We start from the raw sequence: 21,964 nt of genomic DNA, 5'->3' as shown, positions 1-21,964 counted from the left end.
TGGGGTCACTACGACTTAAACCCTAAACCCTAAACATGATTTAATTTCCTGGCCAGGTAGAACCTGTCGAAGGAATGTGCTAGAGGGAGATTCTTTAGTGAGAATCTCAGCAACAATAGAAGCAACACTCTTTGGTTCTCCACCTTCTGGTACCTCTTGTTCCATAGCACTTTCCATGTCGGGAAGGAAAGACGGCTGGCACCCTCGGATCATACGATGCTTTTATGTAGTTCCACTAAAATCGACCTGAGCATCCCTGATGGCAAAGATATTGAAGAAGTGTGATTAGAATAATAGTACTGGCACTAGTTCATGAGACATAAAGTCATCACAAATAGAAGCCGATAGAAGTAGAGAAAGATCGACATGGATATGGAGCTATGGGAGTGGAGCAAGCCGGCTCCAAAAGGAAGATGGACTACCTGGGACGTCGGGCTGTAGCTAGAAGGGCGGTTGGGACGCGACATCGGCCGTTACCGCGGTGACCCCCGATTGGGATGCACCGACTATGGGTTTTCTCCCTCACCGATGTCGACCGCGTCTACGCAGAACATTGTTCCCTTCCCCCAGCTGCGGGATTAGGCCCGTCGTTCTATGCTTGCGAAGAGAGCAACCTAAGCAAGCAGGCTTGTAGCTTAGGCTCCTGCTAGTGTATATATAGTGGTTTTCTTTTTCTCTCCATATCAACCATTTTATATTGCGTACGTGTCATTCAAGAGTGAAATGATGGTTGCTTCTTCTGACTAACTTACTGTGTTATTTGACTGCATCTTAGTGGCCCCTACACGTACTCCCCCTACGTGTATGCAACAGTCACACGTACACATGGACGCAAAAACGCGCGCGACGCCCTAATGCATGCATGTCCGAGCACACGACGGAACACACACGGTCACGCTCATGTGCTCAACCTACACATGCATGCACACACATACTCAGTCAGGGTGAGCTAGTGACCGTATGAACACCGGAAAATATATATATATTGAGCGCAATGAGCGTATTATGAAGTCCACTGACCGTATTTTTACAAATATACAGTGACAGACAGTGTATTTATCTCGTTTGAAATTAAGCCATATTAACCGGAGAGGAGGCAGCATGGACTAGCATTACTTTGTTGTGTCCCGTCAACTTGCCGAACGAGGAGAAGGTTGCAGGGCGGGAGAAGCTTGCGCGCGGTGGCTTGCAGGACAAGGAGAAACTTTTGACTAATGCAAGCTCTCCCTCGCTCAGGCGGTGGACGTGCAACAATTAATTCGGTGTCAGATTGCCAAAAGCATACACTATACTACTAGTGCTATTATTGTTCCACTTCCCAAACAGCCAAGCGCAAAGTCCATAAAGGTACGTAATATACTAGTACTAGGAACCGGATGGAGGAGCGTCTGCACTCTTATTATAATTTTAGAATGTGATAAAGCAATCTTCAACACATTTGGTTCTCTTCGAGGGTTCTCGCATGTGATAATGGAAGTTGATTGCATGGAACACTCGCCACAATTCTCGCTTAATCCTGTTACAAATAGTAGTGCTCAGTAATATTTCCTCTTTTTTTGTTATTCAGCATGTAAACATGTTAGCAAACCTTGCGGCGCATCTTTGTGCGAACCGTGCTTGCTGCACTTTGAATGTGGCCGAGAGCTGGCTTGATGAAACACCTCGCTTCCTACTTCTTTTTTGTGGGGTAGCTCGCTTCCTAGTGACCAGTGTCTTGGCTGATCGTCCTAAGAATGCTTATATATGAATAAAGCTCTCTCATTTACCTGCAAAAAAGATTAAGCCATATTAACCGGAAAGGACGGAGTATGGACTAGCACTACTATTTGGTGTGTCCCGTCAACTCGCAGAACGAGGAGAAGCTTGCAGGACAAGGTGAAGCTTGCTTACGCCTTTTGACTAATGCAACCTACCCTCGGTGGACATGCATCAGTCCATTCGGTGTCAGATTGTCAGAGGCATACACTGTAGTACCCAACATGCAGAGTACCATCATTGTTCGACTTCACTAAGGGGCGAAGAGCCATGCGCAGTAGTACGCGTACTTGGTTTTGCACCTTCATACTACTCCACCCTCCGTCACAGTTTACAGGGCGCACTTCATTATGATGCATTTCTCTCAATGCATTTCCACCACCAGAGAGACTTTAGACGCGTTTGGTATAATGCTCAATTAATTAGGGCGTGGTAACCACAATCAGGTCCACAATTTTCTCTCCATGTACTATACTACTACGGAGTGCATGCATGTGTGTACCCGGGGTGGAAGCACTACATGCATGTGTGTACGCATTATTCCCTCTAGTAATAGACGCCGTGCTATAACTACCAATGCTATTTTTCAGGCCGATCGCTAGTTGCCTTGGTCCCACAGATCTTTTTTCATTTTTTCCGAAGCGCGCTGTATAAACCGTGACGGACGAAGTAGTATGAGCGGATTCGAAGAAGAGCGTATCGATGGTTGCTTCTTTAGAGCAACTTACAGTGGGAAAGGTGGGGCTTATGATTTGACTGCTCATTACTCACGATTAATGCGGCGCAACGACCGGGCTGAGTCTCCCATGCGGTTGTGCACTACCCCCTCGGTTCTTAAATATACTCCGGAGTATTTGTCTTTCTAGAGATTTCAACGAGTGACTACTCAAATATTTTTCTTTTTAGAGATTCCAAATGGACTGGCACATACGGATGTATATAGACATATTTTAGAGTGTAGATTCACTCATTTTGCTCTGTATGTAGTCACTTGTTGAAATCTCTGTTAAGACGAATAGAATATTTAGGAACGGAGGGAGTACACATATGAAGCAAAATGAGTGAATCTACACTCTAAAATATGCCCGTTTGAAATTTGTAAAAAGACAAATATTTAGGAACGAAGGAGTGTAATTTTGTGCATGGCACATGGACCCGGATGATAAAGAGGCTTCTGGCAATGCTATTAAGCTTCCATTATTTGTTTACATAATTTACGTACTATACAAATAATTTTCCAGCGACATGAAATTGTACAATGGTGTGAGCTTTTAGCTTTTGTTTCGCGTGTCTTGCCATCGATGCTCTTTCGGAAACAATAAAAAACTAACTTCCTTGCTAATGCATGTCAATTATTAGCAGATCAGAGCTAATAATTACATCAAAACTGAGGACAAAGTTGTGAGAAGGTGTTAAATTAAAATTGATCCATGCTTTCATTGGCAGCAACGTCCCCCCAGCTTTGTCTAAATCAACAAGGCATGTTGGGAAAAAAAGTAGCTGTCTGGAGCATGCAACATTCCGATCATTTTGTGCAGTTCCACTAAAATAGAGCTGAGCGTCCCTGTTCCAAAGATATCAAGTGTGATTATGATAATAGTGTTGGGGAACATTGCAGAAAACAAAAACTTTCCTATGGTTTCACCAAGATCCATCTAGGAGTTCATCTAGCAACGAGTGATTAGATGCATCTACATACCTTTGTAGATCGCGAGCGGAAGCGTTCGAAGAACGGGGTTGATGTAGTCGAACACGACGTGATTCAAATCACCGGAGATCCTAGCACCGAACGGACGGTACCTCCACGTTCAACACATGTACGGAACAGATGACGTCTCCTCCTTTCTTGATCTAGCAAGGGGGAAGGAGAGGTTGATGAAGATCCAGCAGCACGACGGCGTGGTGGTGGATGCAGGGCGTCACAGTAGCAGGGCTTCGCCTATACTACGAGAGAGAGACGTAACGGGGAGAGAGGGAGGCGCCAGGGGCTGGTCTATCAAGTCCCTCCTCTCCCCCACTATACATAGGAGGGCCAAGGGGGGGTGGTGCGCCAGCCTAGGAGATCCAATCTCCTAGGTGCGGCGGCCAAGGGGAGGTTTCCCTCCCCCCCAAGGCACCTAGAGGTGCCTTCCACCATTAGGACTCTTCCCTTTTGTGGAACCCTAGGCGCATGGGCTTTTGGGGCTGGTGCCCCTGGCCCATGCAGGCCAAGGCGCACCCCCTACAGCCCATGTGGCCCCCCGGGATAGGTGGCCCCACCCGGTGGGCCCTCGGGACCCTTCCGGTGGTCCCGGTACAATACCGATGACCCCGAAACTTGTCCCGATGGCCGAAACTGCACTTCCTATATATAATTCTTTACCTCCGGACCATTCCGGAACTCCTCGTGACGTCCGGGATCTCATACGGGACTCCGAACAACATTCGGGTTACTGCATATACATATCTTCACAACCCTAGCGTCACCGAACCTTAAGTGTGTAGACCCTACGGGTTCGGGAGACATGCAGACATGACCGGGAGGACTCTCCGGTCAATAACCAACAGCGGGATCTGGATACCCATGTTGGCTCCCACATGCTCCACGATGATCTCATCGGATGAACCACGATGTCGAGGATTAAACAACCCCGTATACAATTCCCTTTGTCAATCGGTATGTTACTTGCCCGAGACTCGATCGTCGGTATCCCAATACCTTGTTCAGTCTCGTTACCGGCAAGTCACTTTACTCGTACCATAATGCATGATCCCGTGATCAACCACTTGGTCACCTTGAGCTCATAATGATGATGCATTACCGAGTGGGCCCAGTGATACCTCTCCGTTATATGGAGTGACAAATCCCAGTCTCGATCCGTGTCAACCCAACAGACACTTTCAGAAATACCTGTAGTGCACCTTTATAGTCACCCAGTTACGTTGTGACGTTTGATACACCCAAAGCACTCTTACAGTATCCAGGAGTTACACGATCTCATGGTCAAAGGAAAAGATACTTGACATTGGAAAAGCTCTAGCAAACGAACTACACGATCTTGTGCTATGCTTAGGATTAGGTATTGTCCATCACATCATTCTCCTAATGATGTGATCCCGTTATCAATGACATCCAATGTCCATAGCCAGGAAACCATGACTATCTGTTGATCAACGAGCTAGTCAACTAGAGGCTTACTAGGGACATATTATGGTCTATGTATTCACACGTGTATTACGATTTCCGGATAATACAGTTATAGCATGAATAAAGACAATTATCATGAACAAAGAAATATAATAATAATACTTTTATTATTGCCTCTAGGGCATATTTCCAACAGTCTCCTACTTGCACTAGAGTCAATAATCTAGTTACATTGTGATGAATCGAACACCCATGGAATTCTGGTGTTGATCATGTTTTGCCCTAGCGAGAGGTTTAGTCAACGGATCTGCTATATTCAGGTCCGTATGTACTTTACAAATCTCTATGTCTCCATCTTGAACATTTTCACGAATGGAGTTGAAGCGACGCTTGATGTGCCTTGTCTTCTTGTGAAACCTGGGCTCCTTGGCAAGTGCAATAGCCCCAGTGTTGTCACAAAAGAGTTTGATTGGCCCCGACGCATTGGGTATGACTCCTAGGTCGGTGATGAACTCCTTCACCCATATTGCTTCATGTGCTGCCTCCGAGGCTGCCATGTACTCCGCTTCACATGTAGATCCCGCCACCACGCTCTGCTTGCAGCTGCACCAGCTCACTGCTCCACCATTCAACATATACACGTATCCGGTTTGTGACTTAGAGTCATCCAGATCTGTGTCGAAGCTAGCGTCAACGTAACCCTTTACGACGAGCTCTTCGTCACCTCCATAAACGAGAAACATTTCCTTAGTCCTTTTCAGGTACTTCAGGATATTCTTGACCGCTGTCCAGTGTTCCTTGCCGGGATTACTTTGGTACCTTCCTACCAAACTTACGGCAAGGTTTACATCAGGTCTAGTACACAGCATGGCATACATAATAGAACCTATGGCTGAGGCATAGGGGATGACACTCATCTCTTCTATATCTTCTGCCGTGGTCGGGCATTGAGCTGAGCTCAATTTCATACCTTGCAAAACAGGCAAGAACCCTTTCTTGGACTGATCCATTTTGAACTTCTTCAAAATCTTATCAAGGTACGTGCTTTGTGAAAGACCTATGAGGCGTCTCGATCTATCCCTATAGATCTTGATGCCTAATATATAAGCAGCTTCTCCAAGGTCTTCATTGAAAAACTCTTATTCAAGTAGGCCTTGATGCTGTCCAAGAGTTCTATATCATTTCCCATCAAAAGTATGTCATCTACATATAGTATGAGGAATGCTACAGAGCTCCCACTCACTTTCTTGTAAATGCAGGCTTCTCCATAAGTCTGCGTAAACCCAAACGCTTTGATCATCTTATCAAAGCGAATGTTCCAACTCCGAGATGCTTGCACCAGCCCATAAATCGAGCGTTGGAGCTTGCACACCTTGTCAGCATTCTTAGGATCGACAAAACCTTCCGGCTGCATCATATACAATTCTTCCTTAAGGAAACCATTAAGGAATGCCGTTTTGACGTCCATTTGCCATATTTCATAATCGTAGAATGCGGCAATTGCTAACATGATTCGGACGGACTTTAGCTTCGCTACTGGTGAGAAAGTCTCATCGTAGTCAACCCCTTGAACTTGTCGATAACCCTTAGTGAGAAGCCGAGCTTTATAGATGGTCACATTACCATCCGCGTCTGTCTTCTTCTTAAAGATCCATTTATTTTCTATGGCTCGCCGTTCAACGGGCAAGTCAGTCAAAGTCCATACTTCGTTTTCATACATGGATCCTATCTCGGATTTCATGGCTTCTAGCCATTTGTCGGAATCCGGTCCCGCCATCGCTTCTTCATAGTTCGAAGGTTCACCGTTGTCTAACAACATAATTTCCAAGACAGGGTTGCCGTACCACTCTGGTGCGGAACGTGTTCTTGTGGACCTTCGAATTTCAGTAGGAGCTTGATCAGAAGTATCTTGATCATCATGAATAACTTCCTCTCTAGTCGGTGCAGGCACCTCAGGAACATTTTCTTGAGTTGCGCCATTTACCGGTTCAAGAGGCAATACTTCATCAAGTTCTACTTTCCTCCCACTTACTTCTTTCGAGAGAAACTCTTTCTCTAGAAAGGATCCATTCCTGGCAACAAAGATCTTGCCTTCAGATCTGAGGTAGAAGGTATACCCAGCAGTTTCTTTAGGGTATCCTATGAAGACGCATTTTTCCGACTTGGGTTCGAGCTTTTCAGGTTGAAGTTTCTTGACATAAGCATCGCATCCCCAAACTTTTAGAAACGACAGCTTAGGTTTCTTCCCAAACCATAATTCATACGGTGTCGTCTCAACGGATTTCGACGGAGCCCTATTTAAAGTGAATGCGGCAGTCTCTAAAGCATAGCCCCAAAAAGATAGCGGTAAATTGGTAAGAGACATCATAGATCGTACCATATCTAATAGAGTGCGATTACGACGTTCGGACACACCATTACGCTGAGGTATTCCAGGCGGCGTGAGTTGTGAAACTATTCCACATTTTCTTAAGTGTGTGCCAAATTCGTGACTCAAGTATTCTCCTCCACGATCTGATCGTAGAAACTTGATTTTCCTGTCATGTTGATTCTCAACCTCACTCTGAAATTCCTTGAACTTTTCAAAGGTTTCAGATTTGTGTTTCATTAAGTAGACATACCCATATCTACTCAAGTCATCAGTGAGGGTGAGAACATAACGATAGCCACCGCGAGCCTCAACACTCATTGGACCGCACACATCAGTATGTATGATTTCCAATAAGTTGGTTGCTCGCTCCATTGTTCCTGAGAACGGAGTCTTGGTCATTTTTCCCATGAGGCATGGTTAGCACGTGTCAAATGATTCATAATCAAGAGACTCTAAAAGTCCATCTGCATGGAGCTTCTTCATGCATTTGACACCTATGTGACCAAGGCGGCAGTGCCACAAGTATGTGGGACTATCATTATCAACCTTACATCTTTTGGTACTCACACTATGAATATGTGTAGTAATACGCTCGAGATTCATTAAGAATAAACCATTGCCTATCGGAGCATGACCATAAAACATATCTCTCATATAAATAGAACAACCATTATTCTCGGATTTAAATGAGTAGCCATCTCGTATTAAACGAGATCCTGATACAATGTTCATGCTCAAACATGGCACTAAATAACAATTATTGAGGTTTATAACTAATCCCGTAGGTAAATGTGGAGGTAGCGTGCCGACGGCGATCACATCGACCTTGGAACCATTCCCGACGCGCATCGTCACCTCGTCCTTCGCCAGTCTCCGTTTATTCCACAGCTCCTGCTGTGAGTTACAAATATGAGCAACGGCACCGGTATCAAATACCCAGGAGTTACTACGAGCACTGGTAAGGTACAAATCAATTACATGTATATCAAATATACTTTTGGTGTTACCGGCCTTCTTGTCCGCTAAGTATTTGGGGCAGTTCCGCTTCCAGTGACCCTTCCCTTTGCAATAAAAGCACTCTGTCTCAGGCTTGGGTCCATTCTTTGACTTCTTCCCGACAGCTTGCTTGCCGGGCGCAGCAACTTCCTTGCCGTCCCTCTTGAAGTTCTTTTTACCCTTGCCCTTCTTGAACTTAGTGGTTTTATTCATCATCAACACTTGATGTTCCTTCTTGACTTCTACCTCTGCTGATTTCAGCATAGCAAATACTTCAGGAATGGTCTTTACCATCCCCTGCATATTGAAGTTCATCACAAAGCTCTTGTAGCTTGGTGGAAGCGACTGGAGGATTCTGTCAATGACCGCGTCATCCGGGAGATTAACTCCCAGCTGAGTCAAGCGGTTATGTAACCCAGACATAGTGAGTATGTGCTCACTGACAGAACTATTTTCCTCCATCTTACAGCTGAAGAATTTGTCGGAGACTTCATATCTCTCAATCCGGGCATGAGCTTGAAAAACCATTTTTAGCTCTTCGAACATCTCATATGCTCCATGTCTCTCAAAACGCTTTTGGAGCCCCGGCTCTAAGCTGTAAAGCATGCCGCACTGAACGAGGGAGTAGTCATCAGTACGTGTCTGCCAAGCGTTCATAGCGTCTTGGTTCTGTGGGACGGGTGGATCACCTAGCGGTGCTTGTAGGACATAATCTTTCTTGGCAGCTATGAGGATGATCCTTAGGTTCCGGACCCAGTCCGTATAGTTGCTGCCATCGTCTTTCAGCTTGGTTTTCTCTAGGAACGCGTTGAAATTGAATACAACGTTGGCCATTTGATCTACAAGACATATTGTAAAGATTTTAGACTAACTTCATGATAATTAAGTTCATCTAATCAAATTATTAATGAACTCCCACTCAGATTAGACATCCCTCTAGTCATCTAAGTGTTACACGATCCGAGTCGACTAGGCCGTGTCCGATTAACACGTGAGACGGACTAGTCATCGCCGGTGAACATCTTCATGTTGATCGTATCTTCCATACGACTCGTGTTCGACCTTTCGGTCTCTGTGTTCCGAGGCCATGTCTGTACATGCTAGGCTCGTCAAGTTAACCCTAAGTGTTTTTGCATGTGTAAAACTGTCTTACACCCGTTGTATGTGAACGTAAGGATCTATCACACCCGATTAACACGTGGTGCTTCGAAACGACGAACTGTAGCAACGGTGCACAGTTAGGGGAGAACACTTCTTGAAATTGTTGTAAGGGATCATCTTATTTACTACCGTCGTTCTAAGTAAACAAGATGCAAAACATGATAAACATCACATGCAATCAAATAATAATAGTGACATGATATGGCCAATATCACATAGCTCCTTTGATCTCCATCTTGGGGCTCCATGATCATCCTGTCACCGTCATACTCATCGACATGTAAGTTGTGATTCCTTGTACAATAGCATGAACATCTCATACATCACATATAGATCATTCATCATTCATCACAACTTTGGCCATATCATATCACAAAGCACTTGCTGCAAAAACAAGTTAGACGTCCTCTAATTGTTGTTGCAGGTTTTACGTGGCTAAAGTAGGGTTCTAACGAGAACGTTTTCTTACCTACGTGAAAGACACAACGTGATTTGTCAACTTCTATTTACCCTTCATAAGGACCCTGTTCATCGAATCTGCTCCAACTAAAGTAGGAGAGACAGACACCCGCCAGCCACCTTATGCAACTTGTGCATGTTAGTCGGTGGAACCGGTCTCACGTAAGCATACATGTAAGGTTGGTCCGGGCCGCTTCATCCCACGATACCGTTGAAGCAAGATAAGACTAGTAGCGGCAAGAAAGTTGACAACATCTACGCCCACAACAAATTGTGTTCTACTCGCGCAAGAAGAACTACGCATAGACCTAGCTCATGATGCCACTGTTGGGGAACGTTGCAGAAAACAAAAACTTTCCTACGGTTTCACCAAGATCCATCTAGGAGTTCATCTAGCAATGAGTGATTAGATGCATCTACATACCTTTGTAGATCGCGAGCGGAAGCGTTCGAAGAACGGGGTTGATGTAGTCGAACACGACGTGATTCAAATCACCGGAGATCCTAGCACCGAACGGACGGTACCTCCGCGTTCAACACATGTACGGAACGGATGACGTCTCCTCCTTTCTTGATCCAGCAAGGGGGAAGGAGAGGTTGATGAAGATCCAGCAGCACGACGGCGTGGTGGTGGATGCAGGGCGTCACAGTAGCAGGGCTTCGCCTATACTACGAGAGAGAGAGACGTAACGGGGAGAGAGGGAGGCGCCAGGGGCTGGTCTATCAAGTCCCTCCTCTCCCCCACTATATATAGGAGGGCCAAGGGGGGGTGGTGCGCCAGCCTAGGAGATCCAATCTCCTAGGTGCGGCGGCCAAGGGGAGGTTTCCCTCCCCCCCAAGGCACCTAGAGGTGCCTTCCACCATTAGGACTCTTCCCTTTTGTGGAACCCTAGGCGCATGGGCTTTTGGGGCTGGTGCCCCTGGCCCATGCAGGCCAAGGCGCACCCCCTACAGCCCATGTGGCCCCCCGGGATAGGTGGCCCCACCCGGTGGGCCCTCGGGACCCTTCCGGTGGTCCCGGTACAATACCGATGACCCCGAAACTTGTCCCGATGGCCGAAACTGCACTTCCTATATATAATTCTTTACCTCCGGACCATTCCGGAACTCCTCGTGACGTCCGGGATCTCATACGGGACTCCGAACAACATTCGGGTTACTGCATATACATATCTTCACAACCCTAGTGTCACCGAACCTTAAGTGTGTAGACCCTACGGGTTCGGGAGACATGCAGACATGACCGGGACGACTCTCCGGTCAATAACCAACAGCGGGATCTAGATACCCATGTTGGCTCCCACATGCTCCACGATGATCTCATCGGATGAACCACGATGTCGAGGATTAAACAACCCCGTATACAATTCCCTTTGTCAATCGGTATGTTACTTGCCCGAGACTCGATCGTCGGTATCCCAATACCTTGTTCAGTCTCGTTACCGGCAAGTCACTTTACTCGTACCGTAATGCATGATCCCATGATCAACCACTTGGTCACCTTGAGCTCATAATGATGATGCATTACCGAGTGGGCCCAGTGATACCTCTCCGTTATATGGAGTGACAAATCCCAGTCTCGATCCGTGTCAACCCAACAGACACTTTCAGAAATACCTGTAGTGCACCTTTATAGTCACCCAGTTACGTTGTGACGTTTGATACACCCAAAGCACTCTTACGGTATCCAGGAGTTACACGATCTCATGGTCAAAGGAAAAGATACTTGACATTGGAAAAGCTCTACCAAACGAACTACACGATCTTGTGCTATGCTTAGGATTAGGTCTTGTCCATCACATCATTCTCCTAATGATGTGATCCCGTTATCAATGACATCCAATGTCCATAGCCAGGAAACCATGACTATCTGTTGATCAACGAGCTAGTCAACTAGAGGCTTACTAGGGACATATTATGCTCTATGTATTCACACGTGTATTACGATTTCCGGATAATACAGTTATAGCATGAATAAAGACAATTATCATGAACAAAGAAATATAATAATAATACTTTTATTATTGCCTCTAGGGCATATTTCCAACAAATAGAGGACTGCTGATGAAACAATAAACACACAAATAGAAGCCGGTCACCTTTTAGTCTCTCTTAAGACTAACTAGTTGGAGAAGATTAGGCTCGGAGTTGGATGAGGAGGATAGAGCAAAACTAATCTCCCTTTGTGCAGTCGCACTGAAATGTAGAGACGTTGCCCGTGTGACATTTTAGTACAACTGCACAAAACACTCTTAAGAAAAAAGTGATTTGTGCAGTTCACCAAAAGGTCGCAATAGCAACGACGTGAAATGGATAGCCCTGTTTGCAAAAAAGAGGTAGAAAGGGAACAATTACTGGCCAATAACAGTTGATGACACATGCGATGACAAAAAAGAAGCATATTCCTTGTCCTAAGGGAAGATAACAACACGGTTGTGTTTGTCTAAAACGGTGTGAGGACGAGAATGCAATATGGAAAGTACGCCGGACGAGCAATGTTTTGGGCAAAGAACTATGGAAGATCCACATGCAGCGACGTGGGAAAACGGGCAGTGGAGCAAGGCCGGAGGGGATACCTGGAGGTCGTCGGAATGTAACTAGGTGAGCGGCGGTGGGCGGAATCTGCGAGCAGGTGGCGTAGGCCCTGCCGCGCCGGAGCTTGGTCAGAGAGAACGACGTGTACCGCAGATCGGGACGTGCTGCCTCGGCGCGTCGAACGGAGAAACGATGCACTTCCTCCCTTTCCCCCGGCGGACGGGATGTGGCCGGATCAGTGACCAACGGTGAGAGAGAGAGAGAGGCCACCGTACTCCCTTTCCCCCGGCGAAGGGGATGCGGCCGGATCAGTACCAACGGTGAGAGAGAGAGGCCACCGCACTCCCTTTCCCCCGGCGGATGGGATGCGGACAGATCAGTGACCAACGGTAAGAGAGAGAGGCCACCGGAGCCTTGTGTGAGATACTTTGAAGAGCGGACTACCTTTTCCTCCATAAAAATCGTTTTATATTCTGTGTACGTGCCATTGAGCGCTATAACTTTATTTAAAAATAACGTGGCAACGCGTCAAGTCGAACTTTGTTTCGTGCATGCGTGGTACACGACCTCCCTAGGTAAACAACCGCTACAGGTGTTCAAATTAGCACATGGGCTGCCATTTCGTAAAGAAATGAGCTCCACCGTGTACCCGCGCGGGTGTGGCTGGGCACGAAGCGTGAGTACATGCACGGTGCACCTATTCTCTTCTTGTATATGTACACCACCTGCGTGGGGTTGTGTGAGAGATATACAAACCTAGAGAGATATAGTGTGTGGGTTCTTGAGAGTTTTTTTTGTGTGGGGGGGGGTCAATCAAAAAATTAACATATGCAATGTGTGTGAAATAGAGTCCTGGATATAACATATATATAGAGGGGGCGATCCACGAGAAGAGAGTGGAGGTATCATCGGCTTGAGGTGTCCATAGAATCGAAGAGAGGGATGATGTGTGTGTGTGCGCGCGCGATCAATAAAGAGTGCCATCGAATTTGTGTGTGCACACGTCAAAGATATAGAGTGGTTGGCCTACTGGAACGTGAGATGGGACATGTGCAGTTTGTCTCTGTGGCATGGATACCTACCTGCAACGCTCGACTATCAGTGTGTGGTGGGGGAAGAGGGATCCCCAATTAACGATAGAGGTACAATGGCTGGTATATGTGTGGAGGAGGAGAGAGGCCTACCTCATGTATTAAGGAGATCGATCTGCCTCATGTATTAAGGGAGATCGATCGGCATCCATGCATATGTGCAGGAGATGAATAAGGTTGGGAGAGAGATAGAGCTAGAGTGTTGGAGGGGGTGGTAGTGGAGTTGCTTCTAACAAATGGTGGGATAGGCTTGCTAGACAAACGGAGGGCACGCCTGCAATATAATTAAGAGAGGAGATGGCTGCTTGTTGTCTGTGCACGTGCGTGTGAGAGACGAGTCAGGAGGCATGCACGAATGATGAGGGGGGACGATGTGGCTGTGGTAAGCAGATGTTACTACATAGGAAGATCAATCACCCTTTGTAAGAGAAAGGAGAGACATAACTTGTGAGGTACGTCGATCGATGGGGGGTAGTTAAAGTCGATCTAGGTATATGTTGGGAGATCGATCGGTATACATGCATGTGTGTGTTAGAAGCAAATGAGGCACGAGGAGAAGGATAGAGAGAGAGGGATGCATGTAGGAGGTGGTACGAGAGGCATACTATATCGAGGGGGAGGAGTGTGCGAGTACGAGAACGATGAAAAGAGTGGTGGGAGTGAGGCATGGACGGTGACAAGAGAAGAGGGGAAGCTTGTGTTTGTGCTAGGCACACCTGGCTAGAGAGGCATATCGATCAATGTGTGCCGTAAAGAAGGAGCTGGGGGCCTACACACACCGTGGGTGAACGACCTAAAGTGAAAAGACGAATTTGCATGATGGAGCTAGAGAATGCTGAGGGAGGGTGAGAGGGATGCGGGCGTGTGCATGCACAAGAGAAAGTTAGCGCTAGCTACAAAGATAAGAGGGTTGTGTGGGAGTAAAATACGAATAGAGATCATATATACTTCATTATAAAAAGTGAATTCGGATATTTGAAGAATTTATCATAGTGTTTCAAACCGACGGATGTGTGAATATATATAACGGTGATACACATGGTGTGGTTATGAACATGGTATACTACATTTAATATATTTTATCTCCACTCTTATAAAAAACGGAGTTGTTGATGATGGTGTGCCTGCCATCCTGCATTATAGGCCGTCTGATTTATATCTGGCGGGTAGCAAGGAAACTATGATGGTTGAAGTTGGCAACAATCATGATTGTAGATTCTTATTGAAATAGAGAAACGAATTCAAATTTAGTTCGAATTGCAGCGGTAGTATAGACATTTGGAATGCACTAAAATTTTGGTATGAGTAGGTTACATGCATTATACAGCAAGCGAAAAAATTTAATCGGACATAACATGGATTCATACTCCCTCCTTCCATCTATATAGGGCGTAATGAGATTTTTAAGACCGCCTTTGACTATTGACAAGATTAATAGTACATGACATGCACAATATGAAAATTATATCATTGAAAGAACCTTTCACAGACGAATTTAACGGTGTGCTTTGTGTAAGTTTCATGTCATATATCATTGCTCTAATATTTGGTCAAAGTTAGCATCGAAAAATGCATTAGGCCCTATATAGATGGAAGGAGGGAGTATCTTTGAATAGCATTTGTATAGTAAAACAGGGCAAGACTCTCTCTTTGTGTGGTGTGAATAGTTTTATTTTTTTCGTTTTCTTTTTGGTTGAGGGAAGTGCGAATTGATTTGGTACGTACAAGTACACTATTACTACACGTTAGGCTTGTCCCTAAAATTCAACCCGCGTCTTGTTATATCCCGAAAATTCAGATATCGTGCTCCCAAAACTGGCGCCTTCACAACCCGCGCCTTGCTATCCCGAAATTACAACGAGTGCGAAAACTCCCTCCAGCTACCAAATCCCGACACGCGAAATCCCCCTTCTAACCCTGAGCCGAAAGGGCCGCTAGTTCAAATCGGTGGGGCGTACTTTTGTAACACACCCTACATTTTGGACAAGCGCGTTCCTAAGTCATGCTTCACCCCCTCCCATCACCCCCTTTTCGCCATTCGAAATCCCAGGCCGCAATAACCTCTCCGCTCCAGCCGCGAAACACCACCATCCTCCGTCCGCCACGTCACCGCTGCCCAGCCGGAGCCTCTTCCCCGACGACGTCGTCCACCGCAACAGCTTGACGTCCCTCGTCCACCTCCCCGGATGAGGATCCTCGTCCATCTCGCCGTCCCGCCGATTTAGCCGCCCCGTCATCCACTTCCAAGGAGCTGCTCCGACGATCGCCTCGTCTATCGCGGCTGCTCCATCCCCACAGCGCCGCCTTAACCTGCTCCACTGGAACCGCAGCATCCTCACCGACTCCTCGGACGAAGCCGAGGCCTACTCGGCGCCACCAAAGAGTCAACAGTTTTTACCTCATCTGTTGTAGTCAGGTGGTTTTTGGTGATGTTAATTTTACATCCATTTTACATCATCTATTGGAGATGCTATTACAATCCCACTTGAGATTGACGATGTCTGTCTTGTGCTGCTTCAGCCTTGACGTCTTACGGCTCACCGGAGCTGCTCCAACAACAGAATGATCCGTCACAATAGAGCAGTGCCCTGGACGCCGTCTACACCGCCCTCAGATCTTCCTCCACACCTCCGACAGCCACCTCTGCCTCAACTGCTTCAGCGACCAACCCAATGATGCTGAGGTCGACATGGCTACGGCAAAGAGGTTGTACACTTGTTGCATCACTTATTACTATACATTCACGTCGATCCATTAGGGCTATTTTGGTTCAACGGAAAAACATCGATCCACTAGTTGTTACCATCACTCTAAATTTCTGCATGCTCTCCTTGCATAATCTCACCATATTTTTTTCGTATGCATGTCAGATATTGTACACAGTCATGCTGAACATGTAGAGAAAAAGAGAAGAGTTTTGCGCGGCAATACAATGTCATGCCGACATCGCTCCATGGTGGGTTCAATGGAAAAACCTCCCCACCCCTCTCCAGATTGTAATCCAGAGGAAGATATCTGTTCTGAGGCGGATTCGAACGCCGCTGACCACTCCTATTTACCCCCAAGGTGTTTGCTCTACCTTGGCATGATGATGTTAGTCATATCATGCATATGTTGCCTTGCAGTGCCTACTTTTGACATCATATATGTCATCTGCTTAGTTTAGACATGTTCTGTAATGCCACCTGTTTAGTTTCTATATCATATATGGGAATTATGCAGTCTCATGTTTTTTAGCCAGCCATAATATATGTGAAATGTGCAATGCCATCCTGTTTAACCAGGAATCATATATTTGAATGATATCTTGCCCATCCTTTTCTTCATTACATTTCCATCTGTCGACAATGTTTGTACATTAAACTACTCTTTTTGTGAATTAGCCATTTGGGTGAGAGATGGAAAAATCTGGAGTGAAAACAAGGCCTTCAGAGCAGACAGTGCTACCTGTTGAAGCAAATCTCTTGTTGGGTCCCGATAGCTCCTCAGAGATGGATTCAAAGACAGATGACTAGTCCTATTCCCCCACTGAGGTGTATGCTCTAACTTGGCACGGTTATACTGCTCATATCATGCATACGGTGTCTTGCATTGCATAGTTTAGACATCATATACACAATATTCAACACCATGTTCTTAGTTCAGACATCATATCGAATGCCCTCTGTTTAGCATATAAATCACATATGCGAATTAAATGATGCGATCCTAATTACTTAGATAACATGTAGGTGAATTATGTCATGCGATCTTGTTTATTTATTCATCATATCTTTGAATTATGTTATGCTATGCTATCCAGTTTAGATAGACATCATATATGTGAAATTATGTCATGCTATCTGTTTTAGTTAAACAATATACATGTCAACTATTTCATGCCCTCTTTTTTCCACACTATCTATTGCATCTGTCTCTCATACAATGTCTGTACATTCAACTATGTTTCCTGTTTATCAGCCATTTGAATTGGAGCGGGTGATGCCAGTATCTAGCGGACTAAAAACACGGTCTTCAAATAAAACAGTGCTACCTCTTGGTGGAGATAGCACCCCGGTTGTACATGCACAAGAACCAGCCCTACCACACATAACCCAAACTCTCGTAGATTGTACCCCTACTCGATGGACAGAGAACCAGCTTCACCCAATCTAACCCCAACCCCAGCCAATAGTAACCCAGTTCCTGTTGGAACAACACCACCTCCACCACAGAGCTCCCAAACAAGAGCAGTTACTAAGGCAGCTCCAGTGACCAAAGGGCCAGTACTATCACGGCGAACCCCAACTCCACCAGTTAGTACGCCTATTCCTGTGGAGGAAGCACAACCAGCTAGTCGTAGTTTAGCATCTATCGCATTTGATGTTGTTAAATTGTATGTGCGCATCTTCCCTTCTTGGAAACATTATACTGAAGATGAAGGAAAATGGCAGTTGCAGGTGTTCGTCCAGGAGTTATGTGTAAGTAATGTTATTCATGGCAATTACTTTGCTTCGTCCCATACATCCTACCTCCATGATGGTTATAATACAGCAAATTTTCCCATTTTTCTCTATAGAGAAGGACCGATTTGGAAATTCAGGATGAGGTAACCTGTGCTAATACCTCTGCTATCTTCAAGAATGCTTGGTGGCAGTATCGAAATTACCTGAAGAAAACGTACTACACTAGCAAAGAAACTCATCAAATTCCCTTACGTTCTCCTGAGACACATTTACTGGACGATGACTGGGAACACCTTGTTCTGTACTGGTCCCGAACCAAGAATGTGGTAACGTCTATGAGCTCATTTTCTATTTTTAAGTATTATATTCTTGCGTCTTACTGTACTCTGTTCATGTAGAACAAGTGCCAAAACCTGAAGAACTAATGTTCTAATTTAAGATTCCATTGCTACCATAGGACATAGATATATGTTTTTTGATGCTTTTATTATGTACTAGTACTTGGCAATAGAAGACTTGGTAGTGTAATCTTGTCCACCTTACTAATGAACTGGTTCATCGAAGTGAGTTTCATATACTAGTACATGCTAAACTTGTTATGTGTCTGCTTGTTTCTTCTTTTAGAATGCTAACAGAATATTGAGGAAGAGTGCCTTATTAATCAACGGTAAAGGAAGTGATGCAGATAAGGTTCGGGATAGTGACACACCCTGTCTTGGTTTAGTGTTGGAGTTACTGGCCACTACCGCTTGCACAAGCTATTCAAACTCACTGTCTGAATCAGTTCGGTTTCTTGAGTCTCAACTACAAGCTGAAAGACATCGATCAGCTGTGCTGCGACAAGAATCGGAAGGACTGCGGAAGTCCCTGAAGCATTCAGATGCATACTTTCTAGTGCAACAGCAAGCGTTGGAGGATTTTAGCGCCAAACAGGACAAAGCTAATCAGCTTGGCAGACTAAGGCATAGCCTAGTGGTGGGAAGGGGCTGATGCCTTCCCACCCACCCAGGTTCAAGGCATGGTATTTGCAATTGGGGTTTGTTGCACCAATTATACTGTATGGGGTTCCCTTACAGTCTTTCTATCAAAAAAAGCTAATCAGCTTGCTAAGCTTATTGCCAGCATGGTGGATACCCAGGATAACGTTTCTTGAGCTCTTCTGAAGTTGTTTCAGTTATGCTCTTGTTTTGATGTCGCGTTTATTTGCACTGGTGGCCAATTTTGACGGCCAGTGTATATGATATGCTGCTTTGTTCCCTATATTTGCACTGGTGGCGAACTTTGATGCCCAGTGGATGTAATATGTGTAATAGCCATGATAGCCTAGCGTTAGTTGCTTGCTTATTTATTTCCTTGTTGTCTTGTTTATTTGTTTGCTTGTAGTCATTGCAGTTCTTTTTTCGCGGTTAACTAGTGGCTGCAATAACCTATTTTTAAAACTAGGCCACAATAACCATGGGCTAATATTTACTGTAGTGACACTGGGCCTCCTACGGGCCATAGAAACAGTGGGCCTTCTATGGGCCATAGAAACAGTAGGCCTTCTATGGGTCGTAGAAACAATGGGCCTTCTACGGGCCGTATCATCAATGGGCCTTATACGTGTCGTATGATCGATTGGCCAAACATGGGCCAATAACAGGCCGCATTATGGCCGTAAACAGGCTAGAGTTGGAATCGTCCGTTCATGGGCCGACCGTAACGGGTCATCGTTAATAGGCCGTATTTGATGACGCTATGAAAACGGCCCAACGTATTAACGAACCACAAACGGGCCAACTGTAACCACGGGCTGAATTTGGCCCACAAGTAGAAAATTACAGTAACGGGCCGTAAGTAAACAAATGCTGGAAATGAGCCCAAGAATAAATGGGCTCTGAGAAGGCCAAAAGATAACATGGGCTGGAAATGGCCCAACGGAATAATGGGCCGTTAATGGGTATAAAGTGATACACTGTTCATTACGGGCCAGTTTTACCACGGGCCGTTAATGGGTGTAAAGTGATACACTGTTCATTACAGGCCAGTTTCACCACGGGCCGTTAATAGGCCAAGAGTTACATAGGGCCTCATATGGGCCGAAAGACGTCATGGGCCATGCATGGGCCAGAAGTGAAAACATGTTGGAATCATATTGGATGGCCCAAATGACGCTACTAGGCCTAATTCGGATAGGGCGTAACGGGCCTTGGGTTAGCAGGCTGTAAATGGCTATATGCGAACAGGCCGTTAACAGGCTTTCCATGGGCCGGCCCGCCACCTTTTGACCAAGTCAAACGGGCCAGCCTTTTCACAGGAATGGGCCTCTGTTGGGCCGTGCCACGTGTCGACATATCATAGGCGCCTTCCGTCCAATGAGTGGTTGACATCTGTCCCAACGATGAGCCGACACGTGTTTCCTCCAGCCAATGATGATTTTACACGTGGAAAATCCCCATTGGTCGGGGCTGTTAACGGGTTATCGGATCCAAAACCTGACCCGATAGCTTAACGACGTTCCGTTGCGGTGGATGCCACGTGTCGGTCACCCTTGACGAAAGCACTTCTGTGACGGGCGATTTATCGTCATGGAAGTGGACACTTCCATGATGATAATTTTGGTAATGTCATGGAACACTTCTACGACAGCACATGTATGACTATCTTGATTGTGTCATAAATTTGTCATGGATGTACATGCATGCCAAAAAAAGCGACCTACTGTGACAAACACGTATCATCACGGAAGTGTATTTTTTTGTAGTGGGTGAAGTGGGGGGGAGGAAAACAAGAGGCAAGTGGAAAATAATGTAATGCAGGAGATAAGGGTTTGTGATGGGTACTTGGTGTGTTGACTTTTGCGTAGACCTCCCCGGTAACGGCGCCAGAAATCCTTCTTGCTACCTCTTGAGCACTGCGTTGGTTTTCCCTTGAAGAGGAAAGGGTGATGCAATAAAGTAGCATAAGTATCTCCCTCAGTTTTTGAGAACCAAGGTATCAATCCAGTAGGAGGCCACGCACCAGTCCCTCGCACCTACACAAACAAATAAATCCTCGCAACCAACGCGATAAGGGGTTGTCAATCCCTACACGGTCACTTACGAGAGTGAGATCTGATAGATATAATAAGATAATATTTTTGGTATTTTTTATGATAAAGATGCAAAGTAAAATAAAAGGCAATAAAAATAACTAAGTGTTGAAAGATTAATACGATGGAAAATAGACCCGGGGGCCATAGGTTTCACTAGTGGCTTCTCTCAAGAGCATAAGTATTCACGGTGGGTAAACAAATTACTGTTGAGCAATTGAAAGAATTGAGCATAGTTATGAGAATATCTAGGTATGATCATGTATATAGGCATCACGTCTGAGACAAGTAGACCGACTCCTGCCTGCATCTACTACTATTACTCCACACATCGACCGCTATCCAGCATGCATCTAGAGTATTAAGTTCATAAGAACAGAGTAACACTTTAAGCAAGATGACATGATGTAGAGGGATAAACTCATGCAATATGATATAAACCCCATCTTGTTATCCTTGATGGCAACAATACAATACGTGCCTTGCTGCCCCTACTGTCACTGGGAAAGGACACCACAAGATTGAACCCAAAGCTAAGCACTTCTCCCATTTCAAGAAAGATCAATCTAGTAGGCCAAACCAAACTGATAATTCGAAGAGACTTGCAAAGATAACCAATCATACATAAAAGAATTCAGAGAAGATTCAAATATTGTTCATAGATAAACTTGATCATAAACCCACAATTCATCGGTCTCAACAAACACACCACAATAGAAGATTACATCGAATAGATCTCCACAAGAGAGGGAGAGAACTTTGCATTGAGATCCAAAAAGAGATAAGAAGCCATCTAGCTAATAACTATGGACCCGAAGGTCTGAGGCAAACTACTCACACTTCATCGGAGGGGCTATGGTGTTGATGTAGAAGCCCTCCGTGATCGATGCCCCCTCCGGCGGAGCTCCGGAACAGGCCCCAAGATGGGATCTCGTGGATACAGAAAGTTACGGC

The sequence above is a fragment of the Triticum urartu genome, chromosome 1 (genome assembly GCF_003073215.2).
Source record: "Triticum urartu cultivar G1812 chromosome 1, Tu2.1, whole genome shotgun sequence".
NCBI classification, from domain to species: domain Eukaryota; kingdom Viridiplantae; phylum Streptophyta; class Magnoliopsida; order Poales; family Poaceae; genus Triticum; species Triticum urartu.
Note: the sequence above shows the minus strand (reverse complement) of the source record.